Here is a 12,616-nt window from a genome sequence, read left to right as displayed (position 1 = left end):
TGTGCGGGCTGTGTGTGTGTGTGTGCGTGACTAATGCACGACTTTACAGGACTTTGGCAGCTCCCGTAACCGCGAGCGTTTTAAGGCAAGTGGGTTAAAGCATTAAGCTCCGTTGTGAGTTAAACGATTAACATGAAGATTATGGGCAGGTGTGTATTATCAGTGGATTAATGATGCACAGTCGGCACTCTGGAGCAAAAATTAAATGATTAATATCCAATTAGGCTCAACGACGCCTGAAAGGTCTCAGGCTGACCGGAGGAAACCGGTGCGAATGCGTGAAGGAAAAGTTCTCGTTGTTTTTGTCAGATTCTTGTCAAGTTGGAGTTTCGGTATTTTAGAGTTTTTGTGGTTTTAACATTCGTTGAATATGCAATAAATAAATAAATAAATAACTGACGCAAACCGAATCCTAATGGACTCAATATTGACTCACTTCAGGATTAATTGACCAACTTGGCTTGTGAAGACGTTCCCCGAATCTCGAGGGTTCTGTTAACGCTGGAATTCCAAAGATAATAAACATGTGCTGCCCTCTTGTGGAAAAGAGATTTTGGTTAATCTGGAATTACTCAGACTGGCCAGAGGGACCCGGGAGTTTGGTCAACGATGCTCAGAAGAAAGCTCTATTTTGAGTTTGTTGGTTGAGAAACGGGTCCAGAAACAGCTGAGGTGGTTCAGAGACCAGGACAGGACCAGGAATAATCTGGCACCGGAGGCTCTTGGTGCCCTCCCAGAGCTGCTTCACCTGGAGACGCCATGAGAGTGTTTTGTTAGGAGTGGTTGCTATGGTGAGCACTGCCGATATACCCTGGAGCAAGGTACCGAGCCCACAAATGCTCACATCGGGCCCAGACATGAACTGGCAACTCATCCAGGCGTGGACCCTGGGTACGTACATACGTACACGCCGCGACCTCAACAGGGGAAAAGCGGTCCAGAAGACTCCAACCATGGAGCCACCGCCTGCTTCTTCGGGGTTGTAGTCATAGTAACCATGACTAAGGTGGAGTTTCTTAGGCCCTGTACGGCACCTCCTGCCCCCTGAGCCTCCTTTGCTAGCACAATCGGCTTTATTTTGACCTGCAGAGTAAATATGTTGCTCTCAGATCAGGCTGAACCAACTTCCCGTTGGAAGTCTGAGCTTCGGTGTTCGCTGAAACGGACGGATGAGTTGTTCAGGGTTTGTTCCTGCATGCCTGCCTCATTAACAGACCCACTGCTGCGCCTATTAGATGGCATGCTAACGTCGGTAGCGGATGTTGCCTAATTACATTGTCCGCCTGTCCTTGCTTCCCCCTCTATGACGAAGCCTTAGTCATATGTTCTAGCTCCGTATCCCCACGTTCAGCATCGTCACCGTAAAAGTAGCTGTTAAATATTTAAGCAACACATCTGCAGCAGGTCCCCCGGCTCCCCCCACATGACCCGACAACTGCGTAACCATTGTCGTGGACGGCAGAGACGTCATCAAATATGAAAGGAGCGAGGGATGGGCGGAAAGGCGGAGGAAGAGAACTGCAGTGGGCACGGAGAGGTGGGGAGGAAGTGGACAAGATGGAAGTGGGGACACCTCTGATGTCAGACAGAAGGGGACAAATGAGGCCGGAAGCACAGCAGAGAGAGGCTGTACGGACAGAACGGGTCAGAACGGTGTCCAACGGGGAGAGGGGTGTTGCCTGGGGTGTGTAACACACACGCACACACCACACACACACACGCACACACACACACACACACACACACACCTCGGGGCGACTGTCTAACCCAGAAGCTGCACCAGCATCTGACTGTGGCTGTTTGAGTCATAAGTGACCAAATGGCCTAAAAGACGTTCTGAGGGTCAAAGCTGCAGCTTCTCATGGGAAGGATGTTCCTACTGTTCACCTCCAGTTTTTGTGTTGTTTTTGTTTTGTCTGTCTTCTCCATTTAACCCCCTCACAAATAAATAGGACTTGCCCCTACACGACTACATTCCACAGTTCAACTGGAGACGGTGGTTGAAACACGACGCTAGAACAGGACGGTCCAAACATCCTCAGATACGGGTCTTCGCCTTCTGTGGCCCAATGTCCTGAATCACACGGCGGATTCGTTTGGTTTTCACGCTAGATTCCATGTGATCCCAGCCCTCCCTCTCAAACATCGAGCGCCCCCGTCCTCCGCAGCAAACACCGTTTTTGTTGTCAACATCAACACAGATAATTGATGGAACGATGTTTTTTGTCACGGCCAAGCGGCCTCACATGTGGCTTCCTGCTCTGAGGACAATGAACCCGGCCTGTCGACGGACACGCACCTATTGACTAAAGCACACGCGCCTTTAATTACCCCCCAATAAGAGCGTAAACCTACACTCAGACAGGTGTCAGCTGCTCACACACACCCGAGGGACAACAGGAAGAAATGGAGAAAATGGGAGACGGAGAGGACGGAGAGGAAAGGTGAGACGGGCTTTTCTGCTCCGCTCTGCCGCCTACGAGACGTTCAGACAAATAAACAGAGCAGGGCTTCCACGCCCAGCACATGTGTGCATGCGTGGCAACAATTAGGCCCCTGGAGTGGAACCGTGCACACGTATGTGGAGCACAGACCTCACAGGGAGCCGGTGTGTCGGTCGGGGTTGACACGGGCTGATGGAGGACGTCCGGTCCTCGGGGAGTGGACTGTGTTCACAGAGCCTGGCGGGAAGACATCAGAACAAGATGGTCGGGAGACGTCCTCGCATGTGGGCCTCTGGACCTCCCCAGGACTATAACACGCCTGCCCCCCAGCAGAGCAATCCCATTAAAATCCCACGGCTGGAAAAGTTGCATTTCAAAAATAAGATCCCGGAGAAAAGGGGACCCAGTGCTGGTGCTGATCTACAGAGCAGAGCGCTGCATTATTCATCGTCCTCTGTGGGGGGGGGGGGGGGGACGCCGGAGCAGCGATGGAGCGAAGGTGACGGAAAGGAAGGAAAGAAGCCCAAATTAGTTTGGTGGGGGAGGGGCGGAGGAAAAAATGTAGGTGAAGAGAGTTGAAGAGGGGGCAGAGGAGGAGGGATGAGCCGTTGTTGGAGAGGAAAGGAGGATAAAAGGAGGACAAATGTCCAGGAAATGTCCAGGAAAATGTCCCACAACCAGGTGTGAGTTTGGAATAATCACGCACGCATGTGCAAATGCAGTTTTGGACGTCAGCGTCTTGCCCAGGGACACATGTGGTTTGCAGATGGGATTGAACCCATGTCCTCCGTAGATTGCTCCACCACCAGTCCAGTACCAGGAAGACCAGAACCTTTGGATGGACCAGAGCTCTGCTCCGACCAGGAGGTCTGACTGACAGGACTGGACCAAGATGAGGAGCAAGGGAACACCGATGCTGGACAGGGGGACAACCAGGGTAATTAGGAGCACCATGAGATAGAGGAGAGCTACGAAGACATGGAGATATGTGGGGAACACAGAGGCTGCCCCACCCTGCATCTGGGACCACCAGTGTTCCCTGAGACGGGATTGGATTGGAGTCGCTTCTCTTTCTGGGCCGATCAGAACCATTAGCACAAACCTGGGGGGGACCTGGGGCCATGCTGGTCTGCTTGCTGGGTCCAGCTGAAGGAGAACTGCTGCTGAACAAAGATTCCCAGCGTAGCTAATGGCTAAATGACTGTAGCCATGTCGGCACACGCCACACGCGTGCTCATGTCAGCAATGACAGCCGTGCACGATCGTGTTGGACCGTGGCGCCCCCAGTTACCCCCCCCCCCCAGTTATCACTGGTGACTCTGAAGGAGGCCCCAACCAGTCTGGTTTCAACTGGTCGCCCCCCAAACCAGTTTGTCCCCTTCCTGCCGGCTTCAGTGTGGATGTGTGAGAGCAGAAAGGTGTGAAGGGAAAGGGCAAAGGTCAAGCAGCTGAGAAAAGGTTTGTTTAAACTGTTCCCTTTCAAGTGGATCAGTTCAAAGAATCCACAAAACCCCAACAAATTGGTTTCAACTAATTATAAATTAATTAGTATTTATTAAATACACAGTTGGTTTTCCCATGGAGAAGTTTTTAATTTTCCCTTCAGGCCTCCCAATTCCTTGGCTCAGATGTTGGCTCAGGGTCACACACACGCACACACACACACACACGCACACACACACACGCACACACACACACACACACACACACACACACAGATTAAATGTCAGGAGGAGGCAACTGTGGAGCATATGTGCTGAGGAAGACAGAAAGATAATGTGTGTGTGTGTGTGTTTCTAAATAAACAAATCCCAAATGTGCCACTAATTACAAAAGCTATTAGTTTAATGATCGGTATCTTTTAAAAGAATAAGAAATAACGATCAAGCTTCTGTTGGTTTTGCAGAGAGGAACAAACCTGCTTAAAAACAATAAATAACAACCACACTTGCTCAAAGAAAGTCCAAACCGGTTCTAAGATTACCACACGCTGAGCGACGCCACGCCAGGCCGCCTCCCCCTCCGCTGTAAAACAGACCCCAAACAGGTCGCACGTGTCTATCGATCAGACGTAACCATGGTAACTAGCTATGGTAACGGGATGGCCAGCAGTCACCTGCTGCTGAAGGCTCCACGATGAGCAGAACATGAAAACACCACCCAGATGTTGAAGCAGGGTCTGAAGGCAGCAACAATGGGGGGTTAGCAGCCCCTCCCAGGTTTCCTTACAGTCCCAGACCCACACAATGGCGGCCGCTGGCTAGTTTGAATACGTGCGTGCGCGCCAATTTCCAGGAGTGCACGTACAGCAGATGGAGGCGGCAGGTTTGTTGAGTGGTTACTGTTGTTGGTGTCGTCATAAAAGTGACTGAAGCGTTTGAGTCCAGCAGATTAAAATCGGCAGATGTGCGACGCTTCCGGACGTTCGTGGAAGCGACTGGATCCCTCCGCAGGGATTCGCCCCACGTGACCCGGTCGGTGCAGTGGAACCATCCCATAGTTGAACAGCTGTTTACTGTCAACACGCAGCTCGGAGCAGGTTTGACCTGATCCAGAGTGCAGCTATTTTCTTTGAAGGTGGTTCCAGGAGGAGTTGCGCTTCCCTCCTGCCTTCACCTTTGACATGAGCCCACGGGCCACAACTGGGTAACAAGGGGGTAGTTGCCATGCAAATACCCCCTCACAGCCACAAGGCCTCAGGGGGCGTTCATCTTCTTCCTGCTTAGCTTTTTAGGGTGTCATTAACTCATTAACAATATGTGTCTTAAGCTAACGCTGGTTAGGAGCAGATATGCTAACCCCCTAGGGTGAGAAAGAACGGGTGAGGAGAGAGGGGGGAGGGTAATTTAAAGCCATAGGTGTAGTTTACCTGCTGAGGCAGCTGGCCAGCTGGGGGGGGGGGTGTTGGGGGGGTAGGAATCTTAATCTTTTAGACGCATTTATCATCAGAACCAAATGCTGGAAAATCAGTTATTGATGCAAATATTGGCTGAAATAGGGCGACTTGGTTGTCGTTCCTCTCCTCTTAAAGGAGACGGAGCTGTGAAAGCATCGATGGCTGCTGCGCACGGCTGCTGCGCACGGCCGCTGCGCACGGCTGCTGCGCACGGCTGCTGCGCGTGCGGCCGTGCGCAGCAGCCGTGCGCAGCAGCCATGCGCTGGTGCGATTCAACAGCAGGGCACCGACTGCACGCTGAGAACGGCGGAGCCGCACAATGGGGAGGAAAAGGGTGTAGCCTGCTGGGAGCTACGTGAGAAGGGTGACAAAACAGTCGGCAATCGGCGGGAGAGGTCCCTGAGACAGGAAGGGAGTCAAGCACCAGGGCCCACCAAGACCAACAGGAAGGGACCGGCTCCATGTCCTCACCCACCAGCCTCTTGTCCTTGGACTCACATGTATGTGCATCTCAGGGCTGCTGGGGGGGTCTGGACGCGCTCTTCAGGCCGGACTGTAGCTTTGCTGTAGGTGTTTCCCATAAAGCACCTGTTGTTTTGTCCTGTACCTGTCACCTCAGGGTGACTGATGTGGGCCATCTGGGGGCCGGTGCTGGGTGGGACTGGGTGGACCCCCCCTTCCCTGAGGGGAGCATGACTATGTGCTGCCTGGCCTTTGTGCTCAAAGCCTTTAATAGCGTTGGTCATGTATTATTTAAGCGAGCTGGGAAGAGCTGAGGAGGACGTTATGGTTAAGGGAGTAAGAACAAGTCCTTTGTTAACAGGTCAGGTTTACCGAGCTGAGACCTGTAGCCCGCGGCAGCACCTTTGTCATGGTTACCTGGGGTCTCTGCACTCCCCAAGAGCTCGTTGGACTCGTGGGAGGCCAGAGAGGAACTAGTGAATGCACATTTAACTGGTAGGAGGCTGGGCTGCAGGGCACCGCGGGCTGGTTAAACCCTGGCTGCAAAACTAGAAATTAAAATCTGGTCGCAGGGGCCAGGACACATTCAGAGCACTGCCGAAGCGCCCTTGAGCAAGGTACTGAAAGCCCCTCCAGGTGAGGGCAGCTCACTCACTTTGAGTGACTCCCTCTTCCCTAAATAGTGAGTGACTTTAGGACACAGCCAGCTCGTTACGAGTCAGGCAGCCACCAGAGCTGGACCCCCAGGAACGTCCTCTACAGTTGGGACAGTTCCTGCTGTGGGAAGAAGGAGCTCCTGAGGCTCAGAACAAAGCTGGTGACTGAGTGGACAAACGTCTCCGCTATGTCTTCTTCATACCTGTGGTTCTGCCCCATTATGTCCTGCAGCGCTTTCACTGCTGATGCCTTCAGGCGCTTTTCAAAGCACTTTATTTTCTTTGCACTCCACCGTCACCCTTCAACGGCAGCAGCCTGGAGGCAAAGGGAACTCCCCGTTCTTTGTCGTCACCAAAGAAAGGAGCCAGTTACCTTCATGCTGCTCAGTGAAAGCTTTTATGTCACATTGTCATATATCTTTTCAGCACATTATTGACTTAGTGAGCTTTTCCAGCGCCGCCCTACTTTCATCAGTCTGACCCAGGTGTGAACAGGATAAAACCGGCACCCAGAACCATCAGCGCCTCCCTCTAGACTGACTATTTACCAAAAGAAAGACTCAGCATTGGCACATTTGATAAATATATATTTGACATCAGATGGAGGAAGTGTAAAAGGAGCTAGAATTTAGTTTGAGTATGTAGTTTACCAGTATAACCAGTCCATTTACCACTCTGTCCCAGTATAACCAGTCTATTTACCACTCTGTCCCAGTACAACCAGTCCATTTACCACTCTGTCCCAGTATAACCAGTCTATTTACCACTCTGTCCCAGTATAACCAGTCTATTTACCACTCTGTCCCAGTACAACCAGCCCAATGCTAATGTTAGCTCATGCAGTCTGCTAGGAATCTGCAGCAGGAATCCCTTCAACAATCACACCGTTATTGGGAGTCATGCAAAATGAAAACTTTGCCCCCTCTGTGGTGCTAACAGGGGGCGCTCTCAGAACTAAGCGGTCCATTCTCCTGCCGGTTGTCTGGTGTAATTATGAGGTTCTGCGGGGGCAGCGGGATGAACTGGGATCAGTTTGGTACCCAGTTAAAAGCTATAACAAAAGTAGCAAACTCGTTTAGAGGTGGGGGTGTTGCAGGGTCGGTGGTGGACACCAGCTTGAAGAACAATGGGAAATTCTAATAGAAGTGTGATGGATCGATTTCCAGAGCGTGTCCAGAGGGTTCCAGGATGTGGTGCCTGGCTTTAGTCCTCTCTAACGGCTCTTTCATCTCATCTTTCACAGACATTTTCCTCTTTGGATCCACGACTGCTCCCAACTAAACCCTCCTTTGTGCTGACGTTACGTAAGGTGAAATCACAAGGCAGGTGCTGTCAATCTCGCTGCATTGAAAGTGGATCTTGTTCTGGGAATCTTTCGGTTTACACACATTTAGCTGTGTGAGTTAATGTGAAGAAAGGCTGCTTTCATAAACCAGGACCTGCGTCGTGCTCAAGAGGCGGCGCTGCGGTGAAGGGAACAGCCGAAACGGCGAATATTCAAAATTGTGAAGGGAATTTGAAACCTAGTTAGGGGTTAGTGTTAGGGAGTTAGGGAGTTAGTGTTAGGAGTTAGTTAGGGTTAGGGGTAAAGGGTAAGGGTTTAGGGGTAAAGGGTAAGGGTTTATGGGTTAGGGTTAGGGGTAAAGGGTAAGGGTTTATGGGTTAGGGTAAAGGGTAAGGGTTTATGGGTTAGGGTTAGGGGTAAAGGGTAAGGGTTTATGGGTTAGGGTTAGGGGTTAGGCGTAAAGGTTAGAGTTAGGGGTAAGGGGTTATGGTTTAGGGGTAAGGGTTAGGGTTAGAGGTTAGGGGTTAGGCGTAATGGTTATGATTAGAGTTAGGCATTAGGGATTAGGAGTAAAGGTTATTGTTAGGAGTTAGAGTTAGGGGTAAGGGGTAAAGGGTAAGGGTTTATGGGTTAGAGTTAGAGTTTGGGTTTAGGCATAAGGGTTAGAGTTCGGGGTAAGGGCTTATGGCAGGCATGTCCAAATCCAGTCCTCGAGGGCCACAATCCAGGGTTAGGGTTAGGTTAGGGTTAGGGTTAGGGTTTTCTATCCCACTGAATGCATTCTCAGCCTGGTAGGACAGAAAAACCGGCTGGATTGTGGCCCAAGAGGACTGGGTTTGGACATGCCTGGCTTATGGTTTAGGGGTAAGCGTTAGGTTTAGAGTTAGAGGTAAGGGGTCAGAGTTAAGGGTTTGGGATTGGCATTGGCATTAGAGTTAGGGGTTAGGGGTTAGGCGTAATGGTTATGGTTAGGGTTAGGGATACAACACCCAGGAGATTTGGGCGGGGGGGTCTGGAACCTGGAAGAGCACATCCAGCACCAGCATCAATAACAAAGGCTTCTGCCTCTAGATAGTGATGAACCCACAAAGTAATCCTGTTGTTAACAGGATCCAGAGCTTCAGCAGCAGATGAAGCCTGAGGGTCTGAGCTGAATGGCGGCTTCATGAGCAGATGTAATTAAATGATACAGGTGTAAACGTCAGTGCCCATCAAAGAGACGCAGCACAGGAGCAGATGGGGGGGGGGGGCGCTGAGGGCAGCAGACCGACGGGGAGCTGGGAAACATGCACACCTTCATGCCACCTGCACGAACGTGTTATTACTATCCAGAAAACAAAGCCATGAAAGCTCTGTCTTTGATTCCTCTCAAATATTCACATCAAAGAGTCTGATAATCACAGTCACATGTCTGCAGCGCCTGTTCGATCTCAGACAAATTAAAACTTGGACATCCAACTAGATAATTCCTTCTTTTTCTTGAGTCTTTGACCTATTTTGGCTCTTTTTTACTTTGTGTTGGCAAACAAAACTCTACATTTACTGTTGAACTTGGTATTATGAGAGAAGAAGATGCCCGTTTGGGGGAAACAATGGGGGCAGTTATCACGGGGGGGGGGGGGTGAAGTTAAATATGATATGAAACTCCCAAATGTCCTCGTAAACATTCCACCACTCAAAGGTGGCGTCTCAAAATCTGCTTCACAGTTGCTGAGATGTCCAGGTTCAGGTTCAACATTTAGAAAGGAGAAAATGGCTGCTGTCATGCCCAGCAATGTCCACTGGCTGCAGTAATGTCCAGTGATGTCCACTGGCTGCTGTCATGTCCACTGGCTGCTGTAATGTCCAGCAATGTCCACTGCCTGCTGTAATGTCCACTAAGGTCCACTGGCTGCTGTCATGTCCACTGGCTGCTGTCATGTCCACTAAGGTCCACTGGCTGCTGTCATGTCCACTGGCTGCTGTCATGTCCAGTAATGTCCACTGGCTGCTGTCATGTCCACTGGCTGCTGTCATGTCCACTGGCTGCTGTAAAGTCCAGTGATGTCCACTGGCTTCTGTCATGTCCAGCGATGTCCACTGGCTGCTGTCATATCCACTGGCTGCTGTAATGTCCAGTGATGTCCACTGGATGCTGTCATGTCCAGTAAGGTCCACTGGCTGCTGTAATGTCCAGCGATGTCCACTGGCTGCTGTCATGTCCACTGGCTGCTGTCATGTCCAGTAATGTCCACTGGCTGCTGTCATGTCCACTGGCTTCTGTCATGTCCAGCGATGTCCACTGGCTGCTGTCATGTCCACTGGCTGCTGTCATGTCCAGTGATGTCCACTGGCTTCTGTCATGTCCAGCGATGTCCACTGGCTGCTGTAATGTCCAGTGATGTCCACTGGCTGCTGTAATGTCCACTAAGGTCCACTGGCTGCTGTCATGTCCACTGGCTGCTGTCATGTCCAGTGATGTCCACTGGCTTCTGTCATGTCCAGCGATGTCCACTGGCTGCTGTCATGTCCACTGGCTGCTGTAATGTCCAGTGATGTCCACTGGATGCTGTCATGTCCAGTAAGGTCAACTGGCTGCTGTAATGTCCAGTGATGTCCACTGGATGCTGTCATGTCCAGTAAGGTCAACTGGCTGCTGTAATGTCCAGCGATGTCAACTGGCTGCTGTCATGTCCACTGGCTGCTGTCATGTCCAGCGATGTCCACTGGCTGCTGTCATGTCCACTGGCTGCTGTCATGTCCAGCGATGTCCACTGGCTGCTGTCATGTCCACTGGCTGCTGTCATGTCCAGTGATGTCCACTGGCTTCTGTCATGTCCAGCGATGTCCACTGGCTGCTGTCATGTCCACTGGCTGCTGTAATGTCCAGTGATGTCCACTGGATGCTGTCATGTCCAGTAAGGTCAACTGGCTGCTGTAATGTCCAGCGATGTCAACTGGCTGCTGTCATGTCCACTGGCTGCTGTAATGTCCAGCGATGTCCACTGGCTGCTGTCATGTCCACTGGCTGCTGTCATGTCCAGTAATGTCCACTGGCTGCTGTCATGTCCACTGGCTGCTGTCATGTCCAGTAATGTCCACTGGCTGCTGTCATGTCCACTGGCTTCTGTCATGTCCAGTGATGTCCACTGGCTGCTGTAATGTCCACTAAGGTCCACTGGCTGCTGTCATGTCCACTGGCTTCTGTCATGTCCAGTGATGTCCACTGGCTGCTGTAATGTCCACTAAGGTCCACTGGCTGCTGTCATGTCCAGTAATGTCCACTGGCTGCTGTCATGTCCAGTATTGTCCACTGGCTGCTGTCATGTCCACTGGCTGCTGTCATGTCCAGTATTGTCCTCGTGTCCCCCCTCTAATGGCTCAACTCCCAACTCTTCTCTCTTATCTTAAAAACCTTGTTTCCACACCAGAACCTCCGTCCATAAAAGGCAGTTTAAGGGAAAACCTGAAGACGCGTCCCAAAAACGTTCCGGGCTTTTGGAGAAAGATTGATGGGAAGGATGGAAGCAACAATTAGGAATGTTTATACTAGTGAGGACATCAGTGATCAGATCTGAACACTTTTAGAAGCTAATGAAGGTAGTAAAGTGAACACATGTGTGTCAAACACGTGCAGGAGAGCCTGAAGACGTGCACGTGCACGCCCACGTTAGCAGGGACGCTGGTTATTCTCAAGGTCAGGTTCAAGGTCAGGGGAAAGCCAAACTCCCGACGTGTTTGACTTGTCTCATCTCCAGACACACACACACACTCACAAGGTCACAGTTTTCCCATGAGGAGGACAGAGACTCAAGTCCAGGCTGTCCTGCATGTCCAGGAGGATCCTGGTGGGTTCCTGGAAGGACCACAGGTCCCTGGTAAAAGCCTGTTGAGGGGTTGTGACCAGGAGTCCTGGGTTGTCTTTACTGGGAGGACTGGGGCCTTGAACTGGGAAGAGGTTTAGCTATACTTGTCAGGTCCGTCTCCTCTTCATTTGCATGTCTGCGTCCTTTTCTGTGGTGTCATGTTAAACCTGCCGGTCCTCCCAGGTTCTTCTCCCGGCCCTCTTTGTCCTCTGGACCTGATTCCGACCCCCCCAGCTCCCCCCCTCAGTGTGTCTGGATCAATTACACCATTTGCATCCCAGACAGGAGACGGAACAATCGGGAGTTATTTTTCTGAATCCGGCGGGAATTTCCTCTCCATCATCTGACTAACGGCTTGTTCTTTCCTGCAAAGGCCCATAACTAGATTACAGTGGAGTAAACATGACAGGACATCCCATAATTTGCTCTAAACCAGACCATAAATAGACACAGCTCATACTTCAGACTCTGTCTCTCGCCCCTCTTGCTTTCTGGCCTCCACAGTCCTTCAGCGGAGCTCTTATCTCACGTCGTTTCAGCCGGACACAAAAGGTTCAGGTATCGAGTTCTCGCCCACATGGCTGCCTGCTGTCTCACGGGTGGGACGTCTGCGGTGGACAACATGTCTCTATAGGCTCCTTTATGTTCTACAACCCTCACTGGACGTACGTGACATCCTTCCTGTCCTGTCCCGTCCTGTCCTCTCCACCTGTCCTGCCCTGTCCTCTCCACCTGTCCCGTCCTGTCCTGTCCTCTCCACCTGTCCTGTCCTGCCCTGTCCTCTCCACCTGTCCTGTCCTCTCCACCTGTCCTGTCCTGCCCTGTCCTCTCCACCTGTCCTGTCCTGCCCTGTCCTCTCCACCTGCCCTGTCCTCTCCACCTGTCCTGCCCTGTCCTCTCCACCTTTCCTGCCCTGTCCTGTCTTCTCCACCTGTCCCGTCCTGTCCTGTCCTCTCCACCTGTCCCGTCCTGTCCTGTCTTCTCCACCTGTCCCGTCCTGTCCTCTCCACCTGTCCCGTCCTGTCCTG

The 12,616-nt window shown here is 51.5% G+C and overlaps 1 protein-coding gene across 1 annotated transcript in view; it reads left to right on the top strand.

The window, feature by feature from the left end:
* Positions 1-12,616, top strand: part of ano2b (anoctamin 2b) — an 89,950-nt gene that overhangs the window by 54,941 nt on the left and 22,393 nt on the right. The gene's annotated exons all lie outside the window — the stretch shown is intronic.

This window comes from Takifugu rubripes, chromosome 18 (genome assembly GCF_901000725.2).
Source record: "Takifugu rubripes chromosome 18, fTakRub1.2, whole genome shotgun sequence".
Taxonomy (NCBI): Eukaryota; Metazoa; Chordata; class Actinopteri; order Tetraodontiformes; family Tetraodontidae; genus Takifugu; species Takifugu rubripes.
This window is presented reverse-complemented; position numbering and strand designations above follow the sequence as displayed.